The 12,044-nt window shown below is 40.1% G+C and overlaps 1 protein-coding gene across 1 annotated transcript in view; it reads left to right on the top strand.

Moving 5' to 3' along the window:
* Window positions 1-611: 611 nt before the first annotated feature.
* Window positions 612-12,044, top strand: part of LOC307187433 (small membrane A-kinase anchor protein) — a 29,801-nt gene continuing 18,368 nt past the window's right edge. The window contains exon 1 of the mRNA XM_079923482.1: window positions 612-955. The gene's annotated coding sequence lies outside the window, so the exon portion shown is untranslated. The remainder of the gene's footprint in view (window positions 956-12,044) is intronic.

A 12,044-nucleotide genomic window follows, 5' to 3' on the forward strand; every position in this document is an offset into this window, starting at 1 on the left:
TTTCTGGATAGAGAAGTACCAAATGAATGTGTCCTTTTAAAATTACATCAAGCGCTTTTGCTCTGCATACTCAGGGTGCAAGCTAGTTAGGAAGGGCAGAGTCCCTGACCTACGCCTGAACCGCGTGGAGTTTTAGGTCAAAGCGGGTTTGGCTGCTAAGCGTGGACCCGGGCGCCAGAACCCCTAGATGGGAAGGCCTCGGTGAGGCTGCCGCGAGTTCACCTGCACATGGGCTCCGCGCGGGGGCCGGGAGCACCGGTTCACCCCACGGCAGGCCCCCGCCCAGACACCAGCACCTCCTCTCACCTGGGCAGAGCCCAGGACGGTTAGCAGCCCAGGGAGCTCCGTCAGGGGCCAGGGAAGTGAAGTGACTTGCTCGCTTATGTTTTCTTCGAAATTTGGGGGTCTAATTCCTGCCGGGCTGGGGAATGACCGCAGTCTGGGTAGTGTATTTAGGGTGGCCGTGAGGGCGGTGGCCCGACCCAGCAGCTTCACGGGCCAGCTCCGCCCCTGCCCCGGACCGGCGCTTGCGGACGTGACCGTGGCTGAGCCCGCCGCCCGTTACTCGAGTGCGGCCCGCGGAGGGCGCGCCCTGGAGCCGAGCGCCCTCGGCCGCCACCTGCGGGGCCGGTCGCCCGGGTGCGGGGCGCGAACCCGCCAGGAGCGCGCGGCGGGCGCGGCGGCGGGAGGAGGAGCCCGGAGCGCGACCGAAGGACACCCCGTCCTCCAAATGCTGCCACTTGACTGAGTCGGCCGCTGGTGAGAAGGCGGCGGCGCTGCCCTTGCAGCTGGACCGCACTCCGCTTTGGCCCGGGCCTCAGCTCGCCGCCCGCCCAGACGCCGACCCACCGCGGGGCAGCGCCGGCCCCGGAGCTGCAGGAGCGCCGGATGCCTGCTCGGTCCCCGCCGCCGTCCAGACGCCCGAGGGGCGCGCAGCTGCCCGCCGACGTGTAGAGTAAGTGAACACCTGGGAGGTGGGCGACCTGTGTGTGTCCGTAGGTCTCTGCTCGTCAGTTTTGCCTTTTTTGATTTTCAGTGGCAGAAACCTGTGAGTTACAGGAGGCTTTGATTAAGCCGGACCTTTCTCGGCCAGCTGCCTCGGCTAGAGCCTCGTGCCTCCGGCTCCTAATTAAAGAACTTGGCCCCCGCTCCTTCCACCTTGTTCTGAGCCCTCAAATTCAAGGTTTTGCTTTATGAGTTGGCAGTTTCACCTTCCACCCGATCCTTTCTGCCTGAAGAGTAAAGATTTTCAGGTAGAAGATTTGCCTATGAACACTTAATTTGTATGCCAAGCTGTCAAGCTTGTGCTCTGAATGGCATGTCAGGAGCAAAGTGTGAGCTCCTTTTTGAGCGGTGGGAGCCTGAATCTCGAGGTGAATTATGATGCACATGGGAAATAAAGCAGAGTTGACGGTAAGATCCTTCAGCTGTTAGCGAAGGGATCTGAGAAGCAGAGCAGAACAATCGGAGTTTGTTTCTCTTATGTTTCCCGTCTGCCCCCTCCCCATCCTTTATGGAATTAGGTTAACAAAAATTATAAACTAGTAAAAGTTCTCATCAAAGACCCCATCGTTTTAGGATCTGGTATTTATGGTATTTATCTTAGGGAACATTTTAGTTAAGAATTCAGAGGAATAAGGAGTCTACTTTGATTATGACAAAGTATAAGTCACATCAAGATCAACAGTTGAATATACCTTTGATTTTTGGATGAGGCTGTTTTCAAGTACCTGATATAGGTACCATATATATAGATGGGAAATAACATTAACATTTAGGTATTCTGCCTGATGTATTCAGCAGAATGGTCTGTTAAAACAGTAACTTCAGTTTTTAACTTCTTTGTTTTGCCATCAAACAAAAATTACTTACTAGGCCCACAATCTTATAACAACAGGGTACTTTAAAATCACAGACCAACCTCCAATCCATTTTAACATTCCCTCTGTTGCACTCCCAACAGACCAGCCACACTTTGAGGGAGCACTTTCAGTGACAGGGAGCTCACTGCATTGTGAGGTATCCTTCCTTTCTGTTATTGTTAGCAAGGCCTTGGATACACTGAACTGACAACTGCTTCCTTGGACCTGTTTCTCATTAATCCTACTTTTGCCAATAGCCCTCCAACTCGTGAAATTATATGTAGAATTTTTCAGCAGAGAAGATCTAAAACTTTCATCCATCTGAAAGAGTCTATGACCAAAAAACTGTTAAGAAATGAAAAGTCTAGGTGGTACAGAGTAAGTCTTTCGTCTCCTTTACTTGACAGCCTTTCAGATCCCTGAGCTTTGGCTTCCTCATCTGTAGAATGGGAATAATGATATACTCCATCTACCTGTAGGGTTGTTGTGAGAATCAAATGAGATAATGTTCATAATACTTAGCATAATTGCCCGGAAGTCAGTAAATGTTAGTTATCTTCACCAAATAATATTCACTTTAATGTTTCCTTCCTTACCTAAGACCTTTCTCTGTGCTAAAGATCCTTAGCCCAAAATTGAATGCATTAATTCAATCTAGTCTGAACAATGCAGAGTGCAATGAATTCCTATCTTCAAACAAAATCATGTAATTTCTTTTTGATGTTCTTACTTTTTTTTTGGTTTAATTAATTTTAACATCTTTATTGGAGTATAATTGCTCTACAGTGTTATGTTAGTTTCTGCTTTATAACAAAGTGAATCAGCTATACGTATACATATATCTCCATATCCCCTCCCTCTTGTGTCTCCCTCCCCCTCCACCCTCCCTATCCCACCCCTCTAAGTGGTCACAAAGCACTGAGCTGATCTCCCTGTGCTACGTGGCTGCTTCCCACTAGCTATTGAAAATCATCTAATTTTTAATCGGCTTTTGTGGTAAATACACCAAAGTTGACTAAAACACTCACCACCACGACCCCACACACACTTTGCTGTCAAGGTAGGCTTTATTCATTCTTTAATTATGCAGTTAAAAATTTCTTGAATATGAACATTTTTTTTCTTGTCTTGTATTACTTTAAGCCTCTCTCCAGTTTCCAGTTTGTTAGATGTGTTTTAATCTTGATTGTGGCATTCATCATGTTAACTCTGCCTTCTGATTTTGTGTCACCTGCACATGTGGTACGTTTGTTCACCAGACATTCGAGTCATTGGTAATACATGGGACAGGTCTTTTTGCCATGGTGGCACATCTAGAAGCCCGTGGCACATAGAAAGTCCTGGACTTTTAGAGCCTGGCTACTGACCTTGAGAAACTTCTTTTCCATATCAATACAATGAGGTTAGGAACATCTGCCTTTCAGGTAATTGTTAGAGTTCAAAGTAATGTACTGAAAGTGCCAAGTACAGTACTGGTTGGGAATCTGTTTGGCCCTCAGTAGATATTGCTGAGACAAATTAATCAGCTGAACTCAGCTAGCACTGTCCTTCAGATTAAACTGTTCTAGCCCATAGGTCAGTCTTCTTCATAAGGACATTATGGGAATAATTTTAACCAAATGCTTTGCTTAAATTAAAGATCTTGAATATTCTCTGGTCTACCACAAAAGTAAATGATGTTAGTTTAAAAATTACTGATTCTTAATAAACTCCTAGTTCCTTGAAATCCCCAGTATTTTTCCCCCTAAATATTCCCCGTTTTCTGATTAAATCTTGAATTTTGCCAGATTGGTATCAAATTAACTGGTTTGTAATGCCTAGGAATTCTATTTTTTTCCTTCAGTTTTGAATTTTTAAAAAATTAGTGGGGAAAAGTGTATTTGAGTCTCTAGCCTCTTGAGACTTCCCTCCTTCTCCATGTTTTTCTGAGGCTGTCAGAATATTTCTGTGCTTACATCTGCCAATTCTCCCTGGAATATAATTCACCAGATTTTGAAGACGTGAATTCTTTTAAAGTGACTTCTTCTGCTTGTACCTTGGTTCTCTCCTAAAGAGGTTTCTTCTGTCCTTTCCAGCTTAAAGATCATTTGCTTTTAAGAAAGCAAAACAGTTGCTGAGCAGTTCTGTTTTCTTTCTCTAATTAATATACCATCTGCCTTGGATTTGGAATTTTTTTTTTTTTAACTGGAGCCTGTTTTCCATAGTAAGAGTGATATGAATAGAATGGCATTCTAATGTTGAAAGTTTGGGGAGTAATAAATAACTAGTCAGTATCTGATATAGGAAGAGTCTGTACTTTAAGAATTAATTTATTCCTTATAAATTAAGAGTTGTGAAATAAAGGATGTTTCACAAGGGGCTGAAGATAACATAAATTAGTGAAGCTGTATGGGTGCCAGACACAAGAGAGTGTACAGAGTCCTGTGAACTGGAGAGTGAATGCCCAGCTTAGAACTATTCTAATTCAGAGCAGTTGGAACATTACACTGGCTAAACGAAACACTGGCCCTAATACTACTGGGACTTTGTGGCTTTTGCTTGTTGTAAGTGCCTGAAAGAGGTAGAACTACGTGTAGTTCACTGTTTTATCCCCAGCATCTAACACACTTCGAAGCACATGGATATTTGATAAATAGCCGGACTTTAATTAGCATTCATTAAGTGCCTCTATGTGGAGAACTGTTCTGTGCAAAATAGCAGAAGGAGAAATGGCTACTGCCCTTGAGGAATCTTTAATCTCATTTGGGGAGGCAGCATTTATAAATTAAATAGGCTGGACAGGAGTTCAAGAAGAATTCTGGATAAAGGTTTGAGGAATTCCAGGAAGTCTGCCTGAAGGAGACGGGGATTCCCCTAGCCTTGAAAATGGCACAGATTTGGTTTACGCAGGGAAGAGGGGAAAGGGTGCTGGGTGGAGATATGGGGCAGGTGGTATTTTTCAACCTAAGGGAAGGCCAGAGGGAGAAACTGAGCATGGGGGTGTGCGGTAAGGATAATAGCTTGAGGGGGGAGGAAGTTTCCTTGGATTAGTGAGAAATTATATCCAATAGGTAGAAAGGCTTTTTAAAAAAAATATTGGGGGGTGGTTTCTTATTTACTTTTTTTATTTTTTAATTTTTTAAAATTTTTATTGGAGTATAGTTGCTTTACAATGTTGTGTTAGTTTCTACTGTACAGCAAAGTGAATCAGCAATGTGTATACATATATCTCTCTTTTTTGTTTAAATTAAATGTACCTCTGCCCCACCTTACCTCCACTCCCCACCCTGAAATATTATACCATCAGCTACAGAGAGTAGGAACTCTATAATGACTCCTTAGGAGTCTGGTATATATATCATGAAAAAATTACCAAAATTTAAATAGCAAAACTTTCAAAATTCTTGGTCCTTTGACCCAGAGTCCAAGTGGGTTTGGATACCATGTTTTTCCATGTCTCCATTATAAGAATAATGGTTCTTTTAAGCGTTCAAAATTACGTGTACTACTGCCTGGAATTTAATTTGGTGCATAGCACTTAACACTTTTAATATTTATGCCTCCTACTTGTTCTAAAATATTTGAGGTGGTTCCACTACATAACGTAAAGATTAACTAATCTTGAATATGTAGGGAAGGAAAAAAATCATCTTCCTCTCCTCTCTTAGGGTCATTGGCTGGGCCTGAAGATCAAACTGATAATAGATTAACAGGAGAAAAAAATTAATTACCTATGTACGCATGGGAGTTCACAAAGAAACGTGATTCAAGGAAATGGTTAGAATTGCGGACTTCTGTATCATCTTAACAAAGGGTGATACAGTGTGGAAAGGGGCTAGACTGAGGAAAGGCGGTTGGGCTTCTGGCATGACAGTGAGTTCTGAGAGGGTGGCTAGGAAATGTATGATAAATAAGGGTTGTTTGTTTTGCAGATAAGAATTGTCTCCAGAGTGGTTCTCTTCTTGGTATAGGAGACGGAGACAACATTTACAAAGGGGAATTTATGCCCTGCTTTTGGACAAAAAAGGTGGAGGGCAGAGAGCTAATTGCCTTTGGCTCAAAACAAGCCTTATGCATTGTCGTGACAAACTGTGATCCCTCTCAAATTCTTTAATGACGATTGAGATAAATAAAATTTAGTGGCTCAGAAAAATGTCAGTTAAGATTGTTTGATCAATTAAAATGAGCAAGATTTAGGTATTTCGGACCAACCTCGAATTAGAAACTACTTATTAAAGTTCGGGCTTCGAGTGAGGCAAAGTGTCTACCCTCCGTGAATTCACGGGCTTGTGAGAGAGACTGACAGATACATCATCCATTCCAGTGGAATGGGATATGCATTCATACTGAAATGTAATTCCACAAGGATCTACATTTTTTAGGATTGTTTTGGAGTATATGGTTTCCACCTTTAAGGAAGTTTTGAGATTGGGGTATCTGATGTGTTTCTTGTGGGTGGACTTTTGTGGAGGGGACTGGAAGAACTGTTCAGAACCAGGGAGTGTGAATTACCCAAAATAATCTACTCAAATGTCATCTTTTCCTTCCTTTTCACAGTGTTTTCATCCTTCCTCTTACCTCATTATCAGTTTAGTAATAATAGTAGCAGAATAGCTGCTGCATTTCTGTGGTGCTTTATGTTTTTCCTTTATCACTATTCAGAGGAATTTGGGGCAGGCATTATTACCCTCAGTTTAGAGATGAGGAAGCAGAGTCTCAAAGAAGCAAAGAAAAACTCCTGTGGTCACATAGCCAATTAAATTCCTCTACCTTTTTTTAGACAAAAGTTATGTGAAGAACTCTGGGTAGAATCTGTTGGTTTTTCTGACTTTTCTGAGCTCAAAATGACACGTTTGCTGTACATGATAAATTTCTCTCCTTGAGCCCAGTGAATTTCAAAGAAAACTCTATGAGAAAAAGATTTTATGCGTTGATTTTGAGTATGAAGTCATTTTGTTTAGTGGAGCCTTTTAAGTTTGGTATTTTGTAATAACAAGGTGTCATTTTTTTTTTTTTTTAAGGTGTCATTTTTTTAAAAGAACCTTGTCAGGATCTTGGATGAATGACCTGTCTGCACTCAGAGAAATGAGAAATGGCTTGACAAAAAATAATTTTGCTTACCAAATCCTAAAATCTGAAAAAACTTTTCCCTTCTTCCCGTACATATAGCTTTAATAAAAAGCATACTTTATACTGTATATAGAAAAACACAGCCCCCAAAGTTGATATGGGCTAGAATGTAAGGTTCAAGCATGTTTAGGTAGATCACAGATGATAAATATTGAGTTTATGAGAGATACAGGAGTTGCTCAGCTTTTTAATATTCTAATTTATTTGTAAACACTGACCTTCAGGAACCAGTGCTATGGAGCACATCTATCATATCCCCTCAGAAACTTGTTCTTGCTTCTGAATCCTGCATTAATTTAACTCTCATCTGACTCAGCATGAAGCCTTCTTCTTTTAAAAAAAAAAGAATTAGATATACTATAGTTTTATTGACTTTTTACTTGCTAATTGAGTGCTATCGCCTAGATCTTGTTATGGGTCCAGTGCTATTCTGTCTCTTTGCAAAATGGTTGAGTCTCTTATTAGCATTAAATCTTGGTTTGAAGCAGTAAAATGTATTATATTGAGTTATTAGTTTGACTTTTTTGTAAAAGATATTTCTGATGATAAAAAATAATATATGCATTTGAAAAAAATTGGGAAACAGAGCGTAAAGAAAAATTTAAATTACCTATAATCCCACCATCCAAAGAGAAACACTGTTGATGTCTTCCTGTTTTCTATTCTTTTTCAACCATATATATTTTAAAAATTGGAATCATACATGTACATTATAGTCTTATGCTTTTAAAAATTAACTATAAATTCTGAAGACTTGGAAGAATCTAATCTTTGTAAACTTTTCTACTATATTTTAGGAGGCAGATTGTAATATCATCAATGTTTGGTGTCATTTCTTTAGCTAATGATAATTATACTTAAAATTGTATGATATTACAAGGCAGGCTTATAACAGTCTTGAAAATATTTTCAATGAATGGAAATGTTGTAGGAAATTATTAGTTCGAATAACAAATAGTGAGTACACAGTCTGTTTTTAAACAATATTTTTGTTATTAACAGGCTGAGTTTTTAAATTGTTTTGCTATGGATAAATAAACCATTTGACCAGTAATTTTAAAAGTTAACATGTGAACATTTCCTCATGTTACTAAATATTTTTTAAAGTTATTATTTATTTTTGTATCATGAACTACCCTAAAACTTAATTACTGGGTTTCCCTGGTGGCTCAGTGGTTGGGAGTCTGCCTGCCGATGCAGAGGACACGGCTTCCTGCCCCGGTCCGGGAAGATCCCACATGCCGCGGAGCGGCTGGGCCCGTGAGCCATGGCCGCCGAGCCTGCGCGTCCGGAGCCTGTGCTCCGCAACGGGAGAGGCCACAACAGTGAGAGGCCCGCGTATCGCAAAAAAAAAAAAAAAAAAAATTAATTACTTAAAATAACATAAAATTATTTCACAGTTCCTGTGGATCAGGAATCTGGGTACGGCTTAACTGAGTACCTCTGCTTCAAAGTCTTTCGCAATCATTTTGTCAGTTGGGGCTATAGTCTTTATCTGAAGGCTTAACTGAGGGACAATCCCTTCCTTGCACACTGCCATAGAGAGATTTCCTTCAATTTCTTGCTTTATGGGCCTCTCTGTAGGGCTGCTCACAACACAGCAGTTGGCTTCCATTACAGTGAGAGAATGAATGCAAGACAGAAGTCATGGTTTCTTTGAAACCCAGTCTGGGAAGTGACATCCCATGGCATTTGCTATATTCTTGGTAGAAGTGAGTCATTAGTCCTGTATTTAAGGGGAGGGGATTAAACAAGGCATGGGAATTCCAGCAGGCAGGGATTGTTGAAGGCCATTTTAGAGACTATCTGCTGTAGTTATTAATAGTTCCATAATATTCCAGGATATAGACATATGATAACAAACCTCTTATTGTTGGACATTCAGGTTATTTTCAACTTTTCTTATTATAAAAGGGCTTTCATGAAAATTTTTATGTATAAATATGTGTCTACAACTCTGATTGTTTCTTTAGGATAGATTTCTCAAAGTGCGATATTTGGGTTAGGGCTTTTAACATGAATTGTTATGCTACTGTTGAACCAATTTGCACTACTAACATCTGTATTTGAGTGTCCATTGCACCACGTCCACTTTAAGACAGTTTTTTTGAAGAATGGGTTTGTAAAATAAATTGTTCCATAATTAGGCAGTTTACTTGAATTAGCACATGTCATGAAATGTGGAAGGAAGGCACTGTGATACAGCAGCAAGATCCCTGAAACTAGAATCAAAAGATACGGATTTCAGAACAGGCAGTGCACTTGGTCTCTCATACAATGTCATCAAGGTCACATGCTTCCCCAGGCAGGATATTTAACCTGTTTACATATAGAGTTATACATCAATGTATTTTGTAAAATAAGGAAAAATAATTCCTTTCTGTTGTATAAATTAATTATAAGACACCAGGGAAACAGGAAAAGGGAAAATGCAAATGAGATATGCTCAACAGAAACAGAGGTAGATGGATAATTTACTCTGAAAAGCCCTAGACACTTGGTTATCATTTGTAACTTAGGGCTGTACACGCTGTGTTGCTCTCTTTCTAAGAGGACTGGAATTTTATTTAAAATATCTAGACTTAAATTATTAATATAACTTAAATTAAGTTATATTATATATAACTTAAATTAAATCAATTAACATTTACTGAGGCCCTTCATTATGCTAGGCATATAGAAGTGAGATACAAAGATAAACAATTACTTATTACCCATCTTCTTTCAGAAAGAGTTTAAGTGGTATGGCCATATTCCTGCCTTTGAGAGTCTAGGCACAGACTTGTAAACAAGCAGAATGAGAAAAGTACAGTGATGGAGATAAATATGTTATAGAAAGCCAAGAGAGGGACAGAGTAATATTAGGTAGTGGGAACGCCTTTACACAGAAGTGTACTTGAGATAGACACTTAAGAGTGGGTCAGTTTTTAAAGAGAAGATATCTGTGTGAATAAGGAGGGAAAAAATAAGAAAGCCCTTTTGAAAGAGAAAGCATTTTACAAATGTGATATAGGAGTTTATGGAGTAAGTAATTGGCTTAGTATATAAGGATGAGTGGATCATGATTTTCAAATTATAATGAATTGAGGACTGAGCATTCATTTTTATGTTTTATTAGTTTCATGTTCTGATTTGGGCTCAGATAACCTAGTTTCTGCTACAGGATCTAAATAGTCCAGTTGTAACAAACTAAAGGCAACATTCTGACACCGTTACCCTGTTCCCTCCACCCCTCACTTCCATTTAACAACAGTTGCGTAAGGAACTGCCTTCAGAATTTTACAGAGCTTAATTCATGTGTCATGAGTACAGTTGTGTCATTTAGTTAGGACATGACGTGACTGAGAAATTAGTACAGAATATAATGTTTAAATGTTTTACAGTCTCAGTGGTGATCTAGATCAGGTTTTCTACAACTAGTTCGTCAGAAGCTACTTTTCATTTCCTGCAAGTATTTAGATTACAGGGCTGGAGGAATTACTGCAGACTGAATTCAATATCTGTAGTCATAAATAGGAGTGGTCAGGTGAAGCCAGACTTGTACCCAGAGTTAAGCCTGTTTGTTTCCCTTCTCTACCCGGAGGACCTGGTAAATGAGATGAAGCACTGACCCCTGACTTAGATCTGGCGCCCAATTCTAACTCTTTAATTCCCAGATGACCGTCAGCATTCTTAGGTTCTAATTCTCTTTCCTTAATTATAATCCTAAAACATAATAACTGAAGCACGTAAAATAATAATTTGATGTTAGTAGGTTTAGGGGACAATCTAAGAGAGAGAAGGAAAGGAAATAATACTTACTGAACACTTGAACACCTTCCATGTTCCAAGGCGGTTCTAGGTGCTTCACGTGTAGAAGCTCACAGTTTTTATGATGAACGTCTGAGGTAGATTCCCAGTTTACGGATGAAGTCATACCACACAGCTCTGCTCAGGTTTATTAGAATCTCTTAGATCGTCCTTTCATTTATCAATGTTATTTTCTCTGCCTCTCCATTGACAAAATTTGGCCCCAAATGTGACTTCATGAAGAGCCTCCTGTGACTGCCCTGGTGTTGAGCAGCTGCACACAGCATGTGTTCTGTGTGCCTGAGGACGAAAGCAGCTACTAAGTTTCCAAAGACTGTACAGTAGTGCCCCTGAGGTGACCTTCAGACGGACCAAAATCACATTTGCTGTGTTTTCTAGCTTTTACTTTTTTGTGAGTATTAAATTTGAGTTCATTTCTATTTGCCAGTTTAACTGGTGTCATTTGATCCTGTTATGAATTTATAGTCTAGGTCAGTGACTGTCAGTATTACCATTACAAAGTCCTCTGTTTACTGTCCAATTTTCATGGACCCCTACAAGAAGGAAAATATACTCTTAGTATCCAATATTAGAGAACAAATAACGACAAAGCTTCTGTTAGGAACTTCGTTATTTTTATTTTTTTTAATTTTTTTTTATTATTTTTTTTTGCGGTACGCGGGCCTCACACTGTTGTGGCCTCTCCCGTTGCAGAGCACAGGCTCCCGACGCGCAGGCTCAGTGGCCATGGCTCACGGGCCCAGCTGCTCCGCGGCATGTGGGATCTTCCCGAACCGGGGCACGAACCGTGTCCCCTGCATCGGCAGGCGGACTCTCAACCACTGCGCCACCAGGGAAGCCCCGTTATTGTTTTTAAATGAACTCAGTTATGTTTTTTAATGAATTCGCATTTTAATTAATTGCATCTACATTGAAATTTGAAAGACAGTATATTCATTATGCTTTTAAAGATTATAATGTGGTTTTTATCGATATTATATAGATATTTGCATTAATTCAGGGCTAGGGCCCATTTTAAGGTATCACTTGAGATTTAAAATGTCTTAAAACCTGTTTAAAGGCTTAGAAGATTATCTGAAGTAGGACAACAGTAATAAGCATTTCTGTTAATCTAATATTTAAGAAAGACTTTCAGGGATTTAGCAGGCTGTTCATTTCCAGAGCAGAGTTTGGAAGTTACTTTTTTTTGCTAGAACTGTGTGGTCTGGCCCCCACTCATATTCAAGTTTTGGCTTTTTTTGTGGCACCTTCCCTGGCATATTC

The sequence above is a fragment of the Stenella coeruleoalba genome (assembly GCF_951394435.1).
Source record: "Stenella coeruleoalba genome assembly, chromosome: 6".
NCBI classification, from domain to species: Eukaryota; Metazoa; Chordata; class Mammalia; order Artiodactyla; family Delphinidae; genus Stenella; species Stenella coeruleoalba.